The sequence below is a fragment of the Fringilla coelebs genome, assembly GCF_963513975.1.
Source record: "Fringilla coelebs genome assembly, chromosome: 1".
Taxonomy (NCBI): Eukaryota; Metazoa; Chordata; class Aves; order Passeriformes; family Fringillidae; genus Fringilla; species Fringilla coelebs.
In genome coordinates this window covers 139,274,626-139,295,430 of record NC_140028.1, presented here as the reverse complement: position 1 = coordinate 139,295,430, position 20,805 = coordinate 139,274,626, and positions in this window count along the sequence as shown.

Genomic DNA, 20,805 nt, shown 5'->3' with positions numbered 1-20,805 from the left:
AGTTACGTCCAATGGTCAAAGCCGTATCAAGACTCTGAAATACTTTTTTTAACAGTAAGATTTTAGTTTATCTGTCTTGTATAGTAGCTTAGGAAATATGGAAGGTAACATACTTGCAACAATTTTATTTCATGGTGAAGTACTGCCCTAGGTGACAGCATATTTGAAGTATTTTTCTATTCCAGGTAGAATTGTGGGGAACTGGGAACCAGTGAGGAAACAAACTTTTAATATATATGTCTGATCTAAACTTGGGGTTGATTTGGTTGGGGTTTTTTTGTTGGTTTGTTGCTGTTGTTGTGGTTTGGGGTTTTGTGCATCCATTGATGTGGATGCACCTGTAGCCAGCTGATACAGCATAGCTCATGTCTGACTAACATTAATTCCCAGGCAGGGCAACTATACCTAAGCTGTGAATTCTAGTCCATGCTGATTCCTGAGCCATTTCCACTACTTGTCTGGAAGAGTCTGGTCCAAAGACATGTCATGTACCCTTTTTCTGGCTTTATAGTGTGGGCAGTGCTGTGCTGTGCTTGGGATGCACCGTGACCTTACTTGGTTTACTAGCAATGGGGTAACTGGGGGGTGCCAGGAAGGTTGTAGGGCATGAGGAGGAAAATCAAATTCAGCTACCAGCTCCAGCAGATGTACTGCTGAAGTCTGGGTGGATGAGTGGTTTTTATTTCATGGAGCTAGAGACTGTTAATCCTGTGATAGATTTGGTCATCCTAAATTTATCATCAAGGACTACAAACAATGATTTTGGCAGAGAGCTAGAGTAGTAACTGGAAATTTGAGTATGAAAGTAGTGGAGAACCCACAACAAATCCCTTTCTTTCCTCTGTTCTACCTGTGCTCCAATAGGGAAATTTTGATGAGGGCAGACTCTGAATGAGATACTTGGTACTCACTTAAAGTTGCTTTCTCATCTGCTCTGCATGAAGTGTATGTTGTGTGCACACAGCTGGTGTGCATGTGCAAGACACGCAAAGTCAGAAACCTAACAAGAAGGAGATGTGAGGAAAACCCATCTTGTGAAAGAAACAGTGATGAACTGTGAAGTTTTAAAATACTAGTGAAGTAAATACATCATTTTCAAGGCTCATGCGGCATCATGGATACTGTGTCACAACTTTCCATCTCGATTTCATCATGATTTCTTGACTTTTCTGAGAATTTTTCAATTTGTCAAGAAAAGAATGAAAATGGAGGCAGTGGCTGGAATTTGGTCACTTATGTAGTCTGCAACAGAGTTTCTCAGCAAGGAAAAGACACTCATGGGTGGATGTGCAAGCATCATAGCAAGCTGAGGTAGAGACCAACCAAATCAGGAGAAGCTGAGAGCTGAAGCTGTGCCTCCTGAGTAGTGGAAGAGTTGCAGAGCTTTAGACAAAAGCAGAATTTCTAGTTAGTAAATCACAAAGGATTCTCCCATTGCTTGAGTCAGCAAGAGCAATGTTAACATTTTTAATCCAGAAGAAATTTTCATCACTCTTAGCTTCGTACATGAAGTTGATCAGTGCAAACCTTCAGGAGCCAGTATGTATCCTGGCAATATCTTAATGTCAAAAGGCAAAACAGTAACACAGCAGCAACCATGTAATTGAAGCCACAGCATGCCATTGAAAGAAGGTCTCCTCAAGGTGAGCAGACCTGTGGAAGTGAGACCCATGTGAGCTGAAGTAGCCATTAGTTGTACTTACCCTTTCACCATGTTGGAGATCTTGGTTCCAAGATCAGGTAGCAAAGATACAGTTCTGCTGACATGCAATCCCAGAGAGAAAACATGTGACAAAACTGTACTCACTGGGTAATTTCCTATTTATAGCTTGTGTTTGGGAATGGTCTTATCTGTGTTCCTTTATACACTGAGAGAGTGATTAAAGCCTCATTTTCATTTCCTTTTATACCTTACTCTTATCATCCAGATAATTTTAGTGTCTTTAATCAACATTTGCAGAAGTAAATAATGCTATGCTAATAAGTGTTGTGCTATAAACATTTCCTAAGTCATGAAACATTACCACTACATAAGGAGGATAAATATTAGACTGTCCCATTTTTAGGAAATAGACTGGTAAAGTGAGTGGTCCATAATTATAACAATCTGCATCAGACTGAGTATTCCATCCTTTATTTAAGCACCAGACAGTTTTTCATTTCAAGTTTTGAAGTTCTGCAAAAAATCTTTTGTGTGAATTAGTCTATAGATTTAACATGAAGGAAAAAACCCCAAAACCACAACAACAGCAACAAACCAAAAAAAAAAAAACCCAACCAAATCAAACCCCCCCAAAAAAACCCCAAACCCAATAAACAAAATACCAAATATAAGGAAAGATTTATTGTTATCTAATGAAAGACAACTGTTTCTGTAACAGGGAAGTGGATGACTAGAGAAAGAGATACACAAGTTACCACTCATTACCTGTTCCACAAGAAAAAAGCAAAGATGATGAACAAGCTTGTTAAGAGATGTGACACCCCAACTAACCATGAAGCACTTGCTGAAACAGTTGGGATTTTAGTGCCAAACATCTTGATCTTATCACTAGCACATTACATGGCTAAATATTACAGAAGTGCATGTGAAGTATTCTTTCCAGTGACATTACTCCATAAATGGAAAAGTGTGGAATACGGAATGTGCTATAGAAGCATAAAATTTCCACCAAAATCAATGAGCCTGGATTTTGTTTTGCACTTGCACATTCCATCTTCCCTGTGTTATTTCCTCACCAATTAGAAAAATTAAAAAGCCAAGACAGAAGGTGGTAGCTGCAACATTCAACAAATGACACAGAATCCAGGACTTGAAGAAAAAAAAGCATATTTTTCATAAAAGGATAAAATATAGCAATCTTAAAGTCCAAAGACAGTCCCATCATTGTTGTCTCCTATTCTAACTTATTTTTCAAGTATTTTTTTTTGTAGTGCCACTATGACTCAGCTTGCCTGGAATCAGTAAACAATGGGAATATGACAGTTTCTGGCAGAGCACATGAGACATTTTATCACTGTAACAGAAACTCAAGATTGTCTGATTGAAAGGAGCAAAATATGCCTGGTCAAATTAATGTATGGACCAGACAAGAAAAACCAGCATCAAACCAGTATTTCAGACATCATGCAATAAACTTTTGCTATATACATGTACATAAGCAGCAACAGGAGGTGCCTTGAGCAGACACAAAACTAGGGAGAATGCTTTTTCCCAAAGCCACTTGTCCTCCCCCACCCACCTGCAGGTGAGACATCAGGAGTGGTACCAGTGCCTGGCCCCTCCCTGCTGCTGAGCATCCCCTGGGAGCCTGTAAAGGTGAGCAGAGGGGTCAGTCATGGCCTGTGCCCTGGTCCTGGCTCTTAATGCTTAGTATAGACACAGACAAATGTCCCCACTGTCACACGGATGCCACAGTCCCAGGCCCCACAGAGCCCCCCTGTCCAGTCTGTCCTGCTGAGCTGCTGGGGCTGGTCTGCTCAGCCCAGGCAGATTTGGGGAGGAGCAGAGTTCAGCCTTGTGTTCACATGCTGGGTGTGTTGGCAATGGAGGGCTGGGCACGTCCAGAGCAGCCCAACAGCAGGGCATCTGAGCTCTTCCCAGGCACTGGCAGCCCCACTGAGGCCAGCTGATAACACAGGTACAGCTGAGAATCAGGAGGGAGGGAGCAGAGCTTTGTTAGTTCCTGTTTTATTTTTCTGATAGAGCAGACACAGCCAAGATTGCAGTGGCCAGGCTGGCCCTTGGCATGCAGACGTATGAACCTGAGTGGGGGCAACGTGAGTTCAAGGCTCACCTGAACTTCTGTTTGTAATTCTGTCACAGTTCTGTCATCTATCATAAGCACTGTCCCTAACTTCCAGAGATCCTTGAAGGGTATGTGGTTGCAAGGACAGATGAGATAATGTTTGGTCTAAACTAAAAGACCAGCACTTTTGGTGTGCGTGAAAAATACATCAGCAAAATTTGTGTGAAAATGAAATTTCTATACATCCTGATTCTGGTCAGAAGTAGAACACAGACAGTTGGGGGATATTCCAATGTTATTTAGGCCTGTTGACCCACAAGATCTTTCAGAAGGCCTGTTTTCACTAGGAAAAAAACCACACCTTTTGCAGATAACTGAAGAGTGGAGGCTTCTTAGAGCAGAACAACTCCTGATTCAAAGCTCTCTTAAGATAAAACTTTCCTTTATGAACTTGGAATAAACTTGAAAGCAGATCTTGAATATCATATTACTTCAAAAGTGGGGTTTTTTTGCATAAATCCTGCCTAAAATGTCAATAAATGAAAGAGATCTAATAATTATTTGGGAAACAACTGCATGATGGGCTGGGAAAAAGGGCCACACATTACTCCTGTTCTTTCCTACTTTGATTTGTATGACAAAAAATATTTGGTTTAATTTTTCTTTTAGCAGATAAATGCCAGCATGAACTGATATGAGGATGTCACTTTTCATAAGTAATTTTTTACAAGCTCACTATCTAATCTTTCTGATTGGCAAGTCTAAGGAACCTGCACTGTTAATCAGTGCGCCAGCATCAAATTAAAAACAGTCCTCTGTCATGCAGATGAGTGGTTGGCTAAAGCAAATAAGACAGGAGTCCAAGAAGCTGCTGTGCCTTTCTCTGTGAACTGAGCAAATGCTTTCATGTCAAGCATTTCTATGCTACAAAATCCAGGCAGAACACCCAGGGAAACCAGACAAAAAAGACAGATGTTTGGACTGACTACTCACTACAATTTGATTGACACATCGGTTGGCTTTGCGTAGTTACTGAGGAAACCTTCATGTGAAGCGAGATGTTTCCCAAGAATTGCAAGGCCACCTGCAACTCCAGCCCTTCCTTCCTCCTCCAAGTTAAACAGCACCACAGGGATTCCTGTACTGGAATGTTGGTATATCCAATCCCTCTGCTTGGGTTCAGGATAATGGTATTAAATGGGTTGGAGGTTGAGCTCATGCAGCAAATGACAAGCAAGAAGTTCTTGAATTATTTCAGACAAATATTTACAATTTATTGACCAATTACCCATATTCCTCCATGTATTCTGTACCTGGCCAATAACTTACCCATTTGTGTTGTTTTTGCTGGCCCAGGGGCCAGTGTGTGGGAGTTGGAATATTTTGAATAAACTAGGCCTAAAGAGAATAAAACATTGCAGACAATTTCTAGCTGAGACATTCCTAAAAGACATATTCAGGGAAGTGGTAATTCAAGAATAACTGGATAGGAAATTGCCCAATCAATGTAGTTTGATGTTTACATATAATTTCACAATATACTATTATGTTAACCACTTGATTGGCACATATTTATGTTGTGGTGATTTCCAAGCACTCAGGAAATGTGGACCCAAGAAAGGGGTGATTTCTTTGGGAGGTGAAATGGTTGTCAAATACAAAGAATACTGATTGCCACTCCACTTTGCTTACCCATTTCTGATGTCCTTAACAAGAGAGATGAAATGGCAAAGCCTGGTGCAGCTGACAGGTCAGAGATGAAGAACAACATTTTCTGAATCCAAGGAAGTTCAAGGCCTTTGTGTTTATACTTTATTCTGCACTTTATACTTTAAAGTGCTTCCAAAATCTGCTGTGAAAGCTCTCAGCCCTAACCCACTTCCCACACCACTGCAAGCAGAGCTGAGCCTGTGATGGCTCTGGGAGGCCAGCACTTTTCTCTGCCTTCTGTTCAGCCTGTTCAGTCCTGCTGGCTCCTCAAAAAGGAAGGGTTTTCACACCAAATAAGTAAACAAACATTTCATATTGGTCCTTGCTTATCATGGTTAGTCCTGTCCTTATAAATAACATTAATAGTTCAATAGCTTTTGTACTTTTGCCACACTACCACTTAGTCAGTTTCCATCAATCACATGCTGAAATAAATCTCTGAGAGAATCAAATTAAGTGCTCTGTGAAGAGTTTACATCACTTCCCGAGCTTGGTCCCTGAACAAGGACTCTCCAGTGCCTTTTGAATATTTACTGCTACCCACTGCACATTACACTCTATTGCTCTTATCCAGAATCCCCATACTTAATGAGTCTTTTAGCATGTGGGAAGGAGAGATTTATAAATAACTACACTATCAGAAAACACCCTAAAGCACTTCCTTTTACAGTATTTACTAACAGCTTTTCTATGTTATTTTTATTATTTATCCTGAGATTAAAATCAGACTTTATTGTGTCATGTTCAATATTCTACTGTAAAGATATATAGCAGATCTTGTCTCACCAACTGCCATTCACAAATTGCCTGCAAGATGCAAAGCAAAGTGACATGTGGCCCAGAAAGTCATTATGTGCTATGATAGATCCAGTTGTGTCTGTCCCTAATGGATTCTTATATAAATTCTGCCCTTAAGGTTACTCCATGAAAAAACAATGTTCAAGAAGGCAGTGTCTATCCTGGAAATGACTCCATGGACACATCTTTCAACAGGTGGTGCCTCTTCTTTGTTCCTGAATTCAAAGTTAGTCCTGCAGAGAAACACCTTTGCAGGACATTGTGATCATTTGGAAAAGGGAACAGTGTCTCTGGATATATTCAGAATACATGGGTGCAAATGAGGCATTAGCAAGGTTATCTAGAAGGGTTGCACAAGTCGCCTTCGTGACTTTGATCAGGAGCAGAACTCCCTGTTAGAGATCCCATCCATGTGAAAAGCGATGGAACTGTCCATCATCCCAGAATAAATACAAAATGGATTTAAAACAAAGTTTTGTGTTCTGAAGACTGTTCATGTGAGCCCACAGGGAACCCACAGTGGAGCCCTTGATTCCTGAGGGACTGCTCCCTATGGACAGGAATCATGCTGGGGCAGCTTTTGCAGAACTGCAGCCCATGGGAAGGACATTCCCTGGAGCAGTTTGTGAAGGGTTGTATCCTGTGGGAGCATCCCACTCTGGAGCAGGGAAGAGCATGAGGAGTAAAGAGCAGAGGTGAAACATAAGGAACTGCCAATCCCTCCCATTCCCCATCATCCTGCTCTGCTTGAGGAGGTGAAAGAGATGGGGAGAAAATTCAGCCTGGGATGATGGGAGGGGGTTGAGAAGGTGGTTTACAATTTAGTCATATTTCTCTATTCTGTTTAATTCTCTATAGCCTAAACTAATTTCCCCTAAATTGAGCCTGTTTTGCCCATGATGGCAATTGGTAAATGATTGGCCTGTCCTTGTCTTGGTCCAAAATCAGCCTATGAGCTTTTCCTCATAATTTCCCCCTGTCCTCTGAGAAGGGGGGAATAGAACAGCTTGGTGAGCACCCAGCAGCCAGCCAAAGTTAACACGCCACAAAATGAATATTTCAGCTCACTTAAGAGGGAAAAAAGACCTGGCACTGCCTGGGTTATAGTTAAAAACTCTTTTATCCCTATTCCACGAATTTCCATTATAGTTTAGAAGTGGGATGAACTGCTATATATTCACAGAGCACTAGTTATATGCTTCTGTTATTGTAGATTATGTATTTATTTGTTGTGCAAAACTTCTAACCATTTTCAGGTGAATCAATGTTTTTTCCTTCTATCACAAATAATAGTTATAATACCAAGAAATATAAAGATTACAAATGAAAAAGCTTTCTGTTTATACATAAAGTTATTGGCTTTTGCAAAATTTGAAATGAAAGATTTGAGATAGTTCTAGTAGAATTGCTTACAAATAGGCCTTTTATTTGGTTTTTTTATGTTTGTTTGGTTTGGTTGTTTTTTGGGGTTTTTTTGTGGGTTTTGTTGTTGGTTTTGTTTTGTTGTTGTTGTTGGTTGTTTTTTTGCCCTTTTTTTTTAATTCTATAAAGAAATATTTCACATTTTGAAACATTTGCCCTGGAAAGAGAAAATCCCAAAGTGGAATTTTTCCAGGAATTTCCAGGAAGAACAGGGGTATACAATCTTTATTTTTGACATAAAATTAAGAGGTTTCATGCCTTTCTGCTTGGAAGCTCCCACTGTATGTATCCTTATTCTTTTCAGAAAAGGGCTTAATAAGTGAAAGGACTTCATTCTTCACTTTTGCAATGCTTTTTCAGGGAAACAGATTAGTTTCAAAACAGGCACCTTTGCTGAAGGAATTCTTAGCTTTAAAGTTTTTACACATACCAGAATTCACAGTTTTTTACAAATAAGGATTTTAAAATTTTATGTTTACTTATCACTCAGCATAATTCTACTTGAGAATTGACAAAACTAATTTCTAGATTCATTTTGTTGATAGAATGTAGGAACTTCAGGTGCATATCCTTGTAGGTGTGATTCAAGGGGGCCTCTACAGAGTACCTTGCTACTTCACAGACAAGTTCCTGCCTTCACATCCCTGCTTTTTCACAGCTGGGCCTGGGAAGTGTATGAAGGATGGATGAGATAGGAGGGTGGCACAGACCTTTCAAGGAAACTCAGAGATGGTGATGAAGGTCTAAGAGGTAACAAATTTCTTCTGTCAAAAATACTTGTATCACAGAAGAACATGTCTTACTATTCCTCTGAAACTGAACTAAAGCTCACTGAGATGTCACCTCAAAATGATGGGAAGGAACTTTTTCTCTGTCACAATAGCTCTGAAGAAGCCATTGAATTTTTTCTTTTTTTTTGTAAATAATAAGCCAAATTGCAGAAAGACTATAAAACGTCATGTTGCCCCTTCCAAAAGTGTTAGCATGCCAGTTAAATGCCAGTAGATTTGGTTTATTTAATTTTGTGATTAAAGTTTCTATTGATTCCCCTGAAGCACAGAATATATCAATATTTTTGGTTTCAAAGGATCATTCAGTAGTACAGAAATAGAGGACTCAACAAAGAAGCTGGTGCTTTATTTTAAATTTATGAAATTCCTCAGAGAATCCCCTGAGCGTGCTGTCAGCAATACCTTTCAATTGTGGAACTCAGCCTCTCTTGTCAAACTAAGTCTCTTCAGTGCCTCCTAGTTCACATGCTGGTTCTTCTTAACTGGAAAAAAGGCTTGGTTAGGAGTCAGTAGGAATTAATATTATTATACAGAAAGCTTTTAAGCCATCAAGTGTATTCCATCAGAATTTACTGCAAATCATGTCTGTTTGTCCTTTCTCTGCCACTGCAGTGTGACAGCTTGACCACTGTCTCTGTTGCTGCTTGGTCACTGCATCCAGGACCCTTGGGAACAGGGAGTCTTCAGGAAGCTGTTCAAACCAACTAGGGGAAGGGCTGGTAAGAAGCAGACCCTGTGGAGGTGGGGCAATGCTTTTTTGATGCCAGTGTGCCCTTTTCCATCCTAAGGCACAGCTGCACAGTTGTAAGAAGAAGGGTCAAACAGCAGTTCTGTCTCTAAAGGGGTCTGTGGGCTGTCAAGGGCCCCAAATCACCCCCAGACTCTTCTGGGAACTCTCCATCAGAGGACTACACATGTCCCATATTGTTGCATCAGAAACAAAGAATTTCCTCCCTGAAAAGGGATCTGGGTGCTCCCATGCCATCTTGAATGTGTTTAACATCACAAACTCTTGGTTTGGTGGGCCACCCCCACAATGGATCCAGACTGTGACCACTACTGCAGTGAAATAGAAGCAATCAGGTTTTGTTGAGGGATCCATCAGTAGCAATATCTTTCCTCTCCACTGTCTACTCGTATTCTTTCTTTCTCTATCTTTTCCTTGAGTATTTTCATTTTGATATTTTTATACTTTTATTGAAAATAACTAAGATTAACACATACTTCTTTTGCACTGAATTTAAATTGTTTTAAAATAAATTTGCCTCATGTATACACTGGTCATTTAGTGTCATTTCACTCTAATTCACCCCAAGGGACTTATTAACAGAAATCTGTTACCCTGCTTCAGTGAGAGTTGTAACAGCAGTCTACAGCATATTGCCTGGGAGGGGACAAGAGAAATCCTCTCATTGGAGCTGTGAGGGAGCTGGGAAGAGTTGTAACCTCCCTAGGTTCAGTGTGGGTGATGAAACCAAAGCCCTGGCCACTGGCATTTGTGACTTCTGTGATGTCTAGATGGACATAAACCTGTTAGAGAGGGCGCAGAGGAGGGGCACAAAAATGATCAGAAGGATAGGACCTCACCTATCAAGACAGGCTGAAACAACTGGGGATTATCAGCCTGGAGAAGAGGAGAGTCTGGAGGCACTTTACTTCTGCCTTTCAATACTTACAGGAGCTCATTACAAAAAAATGGAGAAAGACTTGTAGTGATAGGACAAGGTGTAAAAGTTCTAAAGCAAAAGAGGATACCTTTAGTTTAGACATAAGGAAAAAATTCTTTGCCAAGAGGTTGGGGAGGCGCTGGAATGGGTTGCCCAGAGAAGCTGTGCTTTCCTGGAATATTCAAGGTCAGTGTGGATGGAGCACTGAGCAATCTGTTAGTGTGAAAGGTGTCCCCATCCATGGAAGTAGGGGGAGTGGCGGTCTTGGAACTAAATGATATTTAGAAGTCCCTTCCAACCCAAACTATTCCATGATTCTATAAACCCATAAATACATTCAATTCATTTATGGTTACAGAACTTCAAACAAAGCCACTCATCCAACTTACACACATGTTTTTTCCTCAGGGTTTTTGTATAGTAGCACATTTCAACAACAAACATATTGGCAGCCTTACATGGGGAAATCATCACAGCCCACTCACCCCTGAGTGCATGTGCATAATTCCTGGTGTGTCATGAGGAAAGGAGACCACATAGGATTGGTGAATTAATAAATGACATAGGTAGAAAATGTTTTCACAGAAAATACAGCCCAAATCCCCTAGAGTATTTCAAATCTTTTTTGAGTAAACAGAGAAAGAGCCGAAGAAGGAATTGAATCCACAGAAGGAAACTCCAGATAAAAATGGAACAGAATTAACCTGGATTCATGTGTTAGTTTATTAGAGTGGGGTTTTTTCAGGCAGGAAGGATGTTGTCTAATAGCCTCTTTGACAAGCACCTCTCTGATCAACTCCTGTTTCCACTTTAGAGAGAGTCTCCACATCTAAGTGGTTTGTAAAGGGTTAATCAATTATTAATAATGTCTGAATACATAATAGGCACAAGGGGCATTGCTGCAGCTGGATGTAAACATGCCAATATAAGGTGCTCGTGTTAGGGAGGGACAAAAGCAACCTGTTGACCCATTGGACTGCTTACACCCTGAAACAGCTATGGAATTGTTTGCAAACCTTTGAGTGTGCTTTGTAACTAGATCCTTAGTAGAGCACATAATCCTTTTTTCTTTCATTTTTGTCCATCCATTTCTTTCAAACATTAAAATGGTAGCCCATTATAAGCCAAGTTTGCAAACCCCTGAGTGCAAAAACAGCCAACAGAGTAGGGAATACTGTGTGTTTGCAGGGGTAGCAAATGTGCTGGGAGAGCTGACAGCATGAGAAGGCTTCTCCTCAGTAAAAGAAACATGCCAAAAGAATTCAACAAACACAGATGAGCTTCATTTTTACTACAAGGGTGGCCATTCCTTTTGACCTGCGAGCCATGTGCCCAAACCTTTCTGTGGCTGAGAGCCATGAGGTGTGCACCTCGGAGAGCCCAAAGGAAAGGGACCTCCAGGAGAGTTTCGGAGGCAGGAAGCTCTGACGGCTCCCCAGGGCCCCGCTGTCACAGCCGAGCCAGGGTGGTCTGCAGTGACCGCCCTGCTCACCTCCCAGTGCCCCCCTTCCGGGGGAATTCCTGCTCCTGGGACTGCCAGGGCTCTGCCCATGGCATTGCCCTGCTTCTCCAGGCTGGACCACATTCCCTGTGCCTGCAAGCCTTGAGCCACTGCTATTCTACAAGAACAAAAACAGAAAGTAAATTGGACAAAAGGGAAACTGTGATTGCTTTGCTGACCTTGGCTGTTATCTCACGCGGTCTTTGCCAGTTTGTCCCATATATCTATTTCTTACTGTGTGTAGATTAAATGACCTCTTGGGCAGGAATTCTGCTTTCACAATGTGGTCATTGTAATTCCTAAACAAATGGATAAAAAACTAACACGCATCCTTGTTTGTAAACAAATCTATCAAGCAGCCACATCCACCCAACTGACTAGTACCCCAATCTCTAGTCTTGGAAAAAAATTAAACTCCTTAGGAGTTTTTCCTGAGATGTTTTGGGATAGTATTTCTATTGTGGCTCTTAAGATGGGTTTGTTCCATTCTCAGTTCATGTTCAAACCTCCAGTTGGTTAATAATATTATTATTAAGGTCTTAAAGCAGCAAGTTTTAGGTGTACAAATGCATGGTCTCTTTTTAAGCGTAGGCACAATATTTCCATCCTGCCAGGCTTAGTTTCAGATATCTTAACCCCACATAAACCTCAGCACTCTTCACTGGAACACCACAGAAACCCCTAACAAGCAGTCAGGGAAACATTTGTTCCTCCTTTCCACTTCCAGAATGTCTGATCATTCAGGATCCGTCATAAACGTTTCCTGGCTGACTTTGCCTTACACACAAACTGTATTTTGATGGGTTTTTTTCTCCTTCTCTTTTTTCCCTTTTTTTTACAAGCATCATTGCATTTTGTCAGCAAGCAACTTAGGCCAACCCCACAAATAGTTTAGTTTATAGCTTATGAAATTAAATGATGTAAGGGACTACTCCAAGCAGGGTCAACTTGAACAGCCAAGTCTGTAACCTCAAGGGACTTGGATTGGGTTGAGGGAAAGCACCAAGCAGTGTGGGCTCCCAAAGATTGCTGCCAGGTGGACTACAGATGTTGGGATTCAGTCCACTTGCATGGTGTTCACCTTGGGAAATGCTAATTTGCTCCCATGCACGCAGAAAATTAGCATGTTTATACACAATCACCCTGCAAAGGCCTCTCTCTGGCTGTGCTTTCTGAAACCCTGAGCTTTATAGGTAGAGTAAAATGGCTGTGTAGGAAGCCACAGCGCTGCCTGCATCAGTCCTGAGTTTGAATTAGTTTAGTCAGCTATCTCAGAAAAAGCCCACAGCGTCCCTTGCTATAGATGGAAGCTGCACATGCAGCTGTGGTCACTGTCTTGCAGCTGTTAAATGAAGAAATACCATGTGAACACTTGGTCCTGTTTCAAAAGACCTAAAAACATTGGCCAAGAAAAATGGTACATCACGGTGCTGCTTGGCTATTTGCCAAGACAAAGAAACTTGTAGATTTCTAGGGACAAGAGGCCATGTGAAAAGAATTTTCCTCCTTTCAAAGGCACATCAAAATATACCAGAGGGGTTATTTATTTATTTATTTAGTGTGTGCTCTTGGCGCAGGTTTGATGGATCATGAATGCAGTATCAGCATTAAACTCACATTACTTAAAGACCAACCCAGAAAACAAAGCAAATTGGACTGTAGGTCTGAGGTGCAACATAGTAGAGAAAGGCATAATTATTCACACAAAGAATAAAAAGTAGATTGATAAGAGTCCCTAAAAACCAATTAAAGATAAAATTTTATAGAGAGGAAAGGATTATTCTGTGGTGAGACCTCAAGAGAAAAAGCAATTGGAGCAATTTTTTTTTCCCTGACTCAGGCTTAGACATTGGCATGGGTTTGTCCACAGGAGAAAATGGTGTGCTGTGGAGCAAAGGTTGATTCTCCCTCCACAACCTACCTCAAATCCCCAATGCATCAATACAGACACACCACTCTGCTAATGGCAAATATTAATTTGGAGATGGGCTTTCCTCACTACCTGAACTAATGCATATGATCCCCCAAGGAGCTGCACCCCAATGTCCTTTCACTAGCTGCAAAGGAATGACAATTCCAGTGCCTCATTTGTGTCAGGAACTATCACATGCATATCAGGACTGTCTTTAGAGTCAATTGAAAAATTCATTAGAAATGCAGAACAAAATAATAAGCCTCCTCATTGCTTTTGTTTGGCTGTTAACCAGAAGGAGAGTGGGGGATGTTTAAATAGCCAGGCAAAGGGATATAGGACACCCAAAAAGAGATCAGGTCCTTTGGGGACAATTATTTTTTCTTTATTCTAAAGCATCTTCTGTAGTTTGCTGCACAAAATGTCTGGCTTGGGCCAGCTCCTGGGCTTGTTTATGTACTGGAGACTGGAGCCAAACTCTCCTGACAGGAAATGAGTGAGACTGCAAAGAGAGTCTTTTGACAATACAATAGAAACTCATAAGTTCTGGTAACCATTCTATTTTATTGGTTTATTTTTTTTAATATTGATACTATATTAAAGGTCAAAGGTACATTAGATGTTAGAAGAAATAAATATGCTGGTGAACAGATAAATCCTATGGAACTCCCAGTAATTAACAAGGTCCATATGTATAGATTGTTCGTAAGAGAATAAACTTTTTCCTCCAATCTGAACAGACAAATCCTTTTTTTGCTAAATCCATATGCAGGGTTTATGAGCTAAACCTTGCTGCCCTTTCTCAAGGGAAACTCCCATTGAGCTTAGGGGGAGTTTCCTCTGAGTAAGACTTGGCCTGTTACTTTGGCCGCCTTTCCACTGCCCTTCAAAATTCCCTTCTTCTTAAGGCACCCTAAAATTCAGGGCTGACTCGATACTGACCTCCCTTTTGTGAGCAGAGGACCTGCTGTCAGGCCCTTTTGCCTGGTTCTCGAAATATTTCCATTTCTAGTCGATTTTCCTGCTCGCGTTCCTCTGCATGACCAAACCCAATGGAGGAAGTTGAGCTTCCTGTGGCTGTCAGTCTGAAATAGCATCTGAGGGCTGGAAGAAGTGCTTTTATTACAGACTGAGTCCCAGGCTCTAGGAATCAAGGGATTGCAGTTCATTTGCAGGAGAGAACTTGAGAAAGACATTTGTCCTGCTCGCAGTATGAGCCAGACAGCTCGTGCCAAGAATGTCCCACAGATTTTTGGTACAAGAAAGAGGTTCAAGTGAAAACCACATGGTTACCTGCATTGCATCTCATATGAAATATGCTTAGGAATCAGGAGATTACTATGAAGGCAAAATGCCACTTTGGACTGAGACAAAATGTTTATTAAAGGAAGCTGAATGTTTTATGCAGTGATCCCTCTCCCAAACATATCCTGCATTTGCATTACCTCTTTACTCTAGCAATCCTCTTCATAATTTTTCCTTTCAAAGTGTTCCTCTCAGCTTCTGAAGGACCAGGACCAGTTGGTAGTCTCACTTGCTCCCCAGAATTCCGCAGAGCACAACTGAGCAGAGCTGGTAGCCCAGCCTTCAGCTGCTGGCCCTTCAGAGCCCCCCTAACTGTGACTCTGAACTTGCCTTGGAAAAATTGATCAAAAACTGAATTTGTAAAAAGAATTTGAAGATCAAAATCAATATGGCACCAAACATTCTAGCAAAGAATTTTAAATGATGTCATTAGCCCTGATCTTCAGGGGCAGTTAAAGATTTCTTAAAATACACTTCAGAAGTGTCCTGTTCTGTGAAGAGCTTTAAAAAGGTCAGCCCACATGTTTTGGATGACATGATTTTTCACCTAAGGAACAAGTCATGGCTCTCACCAGAAGCATCAAGGGCCCATGCTGAGGCTGAGTGTTAATTGCCCCCTTTGCCCCTTCCCTGTGAGCAGTTTCATCAGCAGGGCCACTGGGATGAGAGTTGTCAGGGCCTGGGAGGGGAAACAAGGGAGTGAGCCATGACTCCCATGGTAAGAAGTTTCTTTGAAGGTCTGCCAGCCCAGGATCTTTCACACAACGTTTGTTTCAAAAAAAAATCCAAAGGTGATAAATTACAGAGAATACAAGGTATTTTATGCTTTGTGATGTGATGATCAAAAGATGTTATCATTCTGTTTCACATGTTTGCAGACAGTTAGTTGTTACTCTCAGTAAGTTACAGGCAGCTTTTTTTTCCCCTTGCATGCTGAAACTTCATCTTGTTAAAGGGTGGTTTGCAAGTGAGTGCACTAAGGAAAAGAGAAAAGAAGAAGCCCTTTCTGCCTCCTCTTTCTGGCTTGTTCAGGATCATCCTCTAATTCTCCAATATGAATACTGACCCTGAGAGCAACACAGGGAAACAGAAAGAGGCAAAAATGCCTCTTTACAGCATCCACTCAAGAAATTTGGATAGACTATCCCAAGAACTTAGCGTGACACATCTCTGAGTTCTCCAGAAAACAGCAAATATTTATAAAGTGTTTGTACAATCCATTACTGTATAACCAGGGCAGTCCTCCTCCAAGACCAACATCCTGATAGACACTTTGGCTTGTGAATCATCATAAAAGAGGCCAAACCCTTTTCTTTAATCTGAAATCATCATAAATTTTCAATCTACAGGATCCTTTTTTCTGGTTTTTATGTTGTCTCTATTTCCAGGTTCCATATGGTATCTAAAATGAAAATGTCATGAGAGGCAAGTCTGGTAGTACAGCTGAGATGGCAAAGAGTGAAAGTAAATCCCAATAAAAAGGCCAGCCACATCTCAGACTGATACATAATGTTGATTAGATTTTTAGTATTTATTTTGAAAATTTCCACTTTGCATCTCAGGAAATAATTCTTGAATTTATTTCTTTAAATGGAAAAGCCATAGGATAAAATTAATTTTAAAACAAAAAAACCAATAGCAACAACAGCAACAAAAAAGATGCATTGGTAATACAATATCAAACAATTATTCTATTGGCATACCTTCATAATGGCTTCTCTATGCAAACTTTTTAGTCTTCAGGCTGTTTCCTGATTCTGTTATTTCCAGTACATTTATTTTAATAAAAGCATCTATAAACCTTTTAGACAATTCTAAAGACTGGTCCTTATTCTCATGATTTAGGATGTGCAGTTATATAGACAGCTTGCATCAGGTGCTAGTGGATGGTAAACATGGAGCATCCTCCTCTTCAAGATGCCCTGTTGGTAACCCCTGTGCAAATACTTACTCTTCTTACTCTTTATGCTACACTTCAATGCCTCTTTTTATTTCCTGCAGAAACCTTCTTTTTAAGTTTTTTGGCCAGATGAAGAACAAAGCAGAGAATTGGGTAAATTGCTTTAAATAAATGTGAACTGACCAGATCCATTACCCAGATCTTGAACAGAAAAAGAATTTGAATCCTTTTACATGTTTACATAAAAGAGTTTGCATTCTACTTTCTCATTGAATCGAGTCCTGTGATGAGTAATCTGTTAGTGCACCTATCTAGTCACAACCCAGCAATACTGCAACATTTCAGGAGGCTCTGTGGTTGCAGGATTTCTACTGGTTTCCACTCCATATGTTCTAAATTTGCAGAAATATTTTGGACATCCAGATCTTGAGATACGGACAGAGGTAATCTGAGCTATGGGCAAAATTGGCTGGTAAATTTCACACTATGGCTCGAGTCCCATCTCTAGGTCTGAGGCTTGTTTGTCATCAAACCAGAAGAGTGATAATATCATGCTAAATACACTTCATCCTCTATCTCAGCAATTTCAGTACCATAATATTTGTATAATAGCAAAATTTACATTGCTTTCTTGTCTTCTCTAAGTCTTCAAAGCACTTGTGGGATTTATTATTATCATTATTCTGCTTTGGTATTTTATCTGTCTCCCCATCTTTCTTTGTTTTGCTGAGAATGAAAAAGTGAATCAGATGCAATAAGTTTTGTTTTTGCCTTCGAAACCTATGAGATGTGCAATCACACTCACCTTTTTCAGAAGAGAACATTGCAATATTTGGCCATATGTTAAGAGGATTCTGTGACTTGCTGAACTTTAACAGAAATGTCAGCTTCCCTAATCAAAGTATGTGTCAGAGTTGCTCTTTCAAATGCTGGAGATACCATCTCAAACACTTCATTTATGGTGTCAGAATTGTGAAAAGGATTTGCTTAAGTTTGCTAAGGCCATTAGGAATCATACCCTTAATGCTGTGTTGCTGGTATTGTCCTATTTATCTCAGTAACTTTATCTCTTAGAAAAGTATCTAGATGACAAAGATATATTCTCTAAGGGTCTTTAGCCTGTTGTGCTGCATGTAAACTGCAGAGAAAGCTTGCAATAAAGTATATTAAAAGATGTGGTTTCTTGTACCCTTTACATAGGCTTTAGTCTAATATTGCTGAAGTCTGTCATGGTGAATGGAACTACTCTGTGAATAGCTGCAAAAAAGGATTAGGAGGATATCAGAGTGGAGCCTTTGCAGCTTTTTTCCCCTAGGAAGTGAACACTGGAGCTATACCAGGGTACCTTTGCATGAGGTTGTTTAGCTCTCCTGGCCAGTCCCTGGCAGTAGGAGGCTAGCAGCAGACAGAGTCCATTTTGCATGGATAAAATGCTCTGAGATGTGCTCAGGATATAAGCTCAAGAGTTTTTAAGATGGTGAATTTAAGGGCATGATGGTGTTTTCCCTTGAGTCTTTTCAATTTTTATTGAAATCAGTATGTGTGAAAGCTGCTCAGATCCTTAACAATTTCCTTTTGAATTTATGAGTTTGCATACTAAAAGCAGTTTTACATATATCTTCCTTTTAATTCACATGGGAAAGATACTCACTAAACACTTTATTTCTTTTTTTTCTCATGGGAGAGAGAGCTGCTCTACTCATCTGTACTTATGTTTTTGTTAAGTCTTTTCAAAAATGCAAGCTGAACGTAGATTTTGCACCTTTCACTCAGGAAGAAATCCAAATGAAACATGGGTGCATTTAAACCAACCACAGCACATAAATTGGATTTTAAGATTTTAATGGAAATGCAACCTTGTCCTTTGACAGAGAGTTTTCCCACTCGTGAAAAAAATAGAGCTGCTGTTTACTGAGAGCAGTTTTAAACAGAAGCATTTTCAGTCAAATCTTCACCTGCTAAAGAAGTAGGCAGGTTTCATTAAAAACAACATAAAGAAAATGTAAAATGTTTCAATACCTTGTTTTCTACACTGCTTTTCCTTTTACATGTTTGGACTGTAGATTAAAACATTTATAGAAACAAAATAAAAATAAGTCTCTGTAATAGTGATTATATCTAGGGTTTTGAACAAACTGTGACAATTGTCAGTGTTTTGCAATAGGCCACATCAAAAGGCTGTGTTTGAAATAACATTTCAGGTCTTTCATTATTAGGCCCACTTGGCCTATAACCTGATCAGGCTCCTGATAGAGGCAAAGACCTTGGTCTGTCCATAAAAGACCAAAGATCCTCCAGGGTGTTTCTATGCAGCAGTCACTGAGGTGCATGGGTGAGCCAGCTCCTGGAAGATTACTACCCAGAATATCTATTGCAGACTGCAATATTAGCCAGCACAGCCAGTTGAAGGACTCTTTGGGCACTGCAGCAGAGGTTGTGGTGTCATTGGGCTGGGTAAGTACCTGACTGGATGTGCTCCTGCGTAATCTGCTCCTGACCTTCAAAGGCACCTTCCCACTTTAGCCGAGTCTGTGATGCTGTGTTGTCTGCTCTCCTTTCCCCGGCTCTTTGAATATTTAACTGCTTCACCTAATTTCACTAAGACTAGTAATCCAATATAACCATGCAATGCTTCCTTCTACCCTTCACAGGGCAATTCCCTCTTGTCTCCATTCTTTACTGCCCTTGGCTTGCAGCAAGGAGCCCTAACAGACCTGTTTTTCCCCCCTGCCTCCCTTGAGGGTGGCACCTCTCCACCTTGCCCTGGTGGTGTGCTGAGTAAAAGCCATTTCCCAGTCTGCCATGCTGCCCATGCCAAGCACAGGGCTGTGGCAAATGGGGAACAGCTGGAGATGGCCAGCATTAGGCTGCTCTACTGCTCTTTCACAATCCTTTTCCAGATAGTGTGATGATGAATAAATTGAGACCTGGATGAATGCTCAATAGGAAGAAGGTAGAAGATACCCTCCTTCTCTCAGCAGCTTTTGCCTGGCCCTCATTTCAATTGCTGAATCCATTTAAAGTTTATCTTTGTCCTGCGGTACCCGTAAGCAAGGCTGGCAATCCCCCCAGTCCCACAGCCGCACTTTGCTGCTCTTTTCTTGGATGTGAGCCTTTCCTGTTAAAAGGATTCCATTTAATACCCTGCAAATTATCTGGGGTGGTGCAGAGCAATTTATTTTGTAAGCCTTATGCTGTGGATTGAAATTGCTTTTCCTCATCTCGGTGCGTGGCAGCGGGGAGTGCAGTCCCCTCCCTGTGCTGTGCCTGGGGCTGCATCCCAGTACTGAGCCACTGCTGCCACAGGCTCTGTCAGCACCTAAACCTGCTCCTGCCTCCTGCCAGGGGGCAGGAAGCTGCAAAAACAAGCAGATTTTACACACAAAAGCAGGCTGAATTCTTGAATGAAAACAAGGCTTTGACTTGCTTTTCACCATTGGAGGGAGAGAAAAGTTTAGACCTGCTCTTCTTACTCAGGATTTGTACCCCCAAAATGCCCAGGCTGCAGTCCCAGACATGGGGTGAGTAATTGGGGGTGCTGGCACTGACCACAGGTGCTTGCACAGACAAAATGAAGGCAGAACAAAACCCACACAGGCTGATGATAGTGGTGTTTTATCCTTCATCCTGTTTTAGAAATCAAAAAATATCAGCTTTGCAGGAAAGGAATCCCCAAACTTCCTGTTTTTCCTAAAGCAAAGCTCTCTCAGAGTAATCTCAAATTAGAAAGAGGATACAAAAGAGCCGACTCATTTGTTTGATACAGTTTAGCAAAGAACTCCATTGCAAAATGCACAACTCAACATTTTCTTTATTGACTAAATTCTTGCCAACGTACAGAGAAAAGGAAGTTTACAACTATATGAAAGAACTCTGTCCGTTCTCTCCCCTGCCTGCTTCCCTACCAGTATTTATATTTTTATGAACAACCTAAAGTCCCAGCCACCCCATAGCATAGATGTAATTCAGACAGACATTGAGAACCATCCAGCAGAATGTATTCCCACATTATTTAGCAGCATTTAGAAGACAATTTGGTATGGATATGAA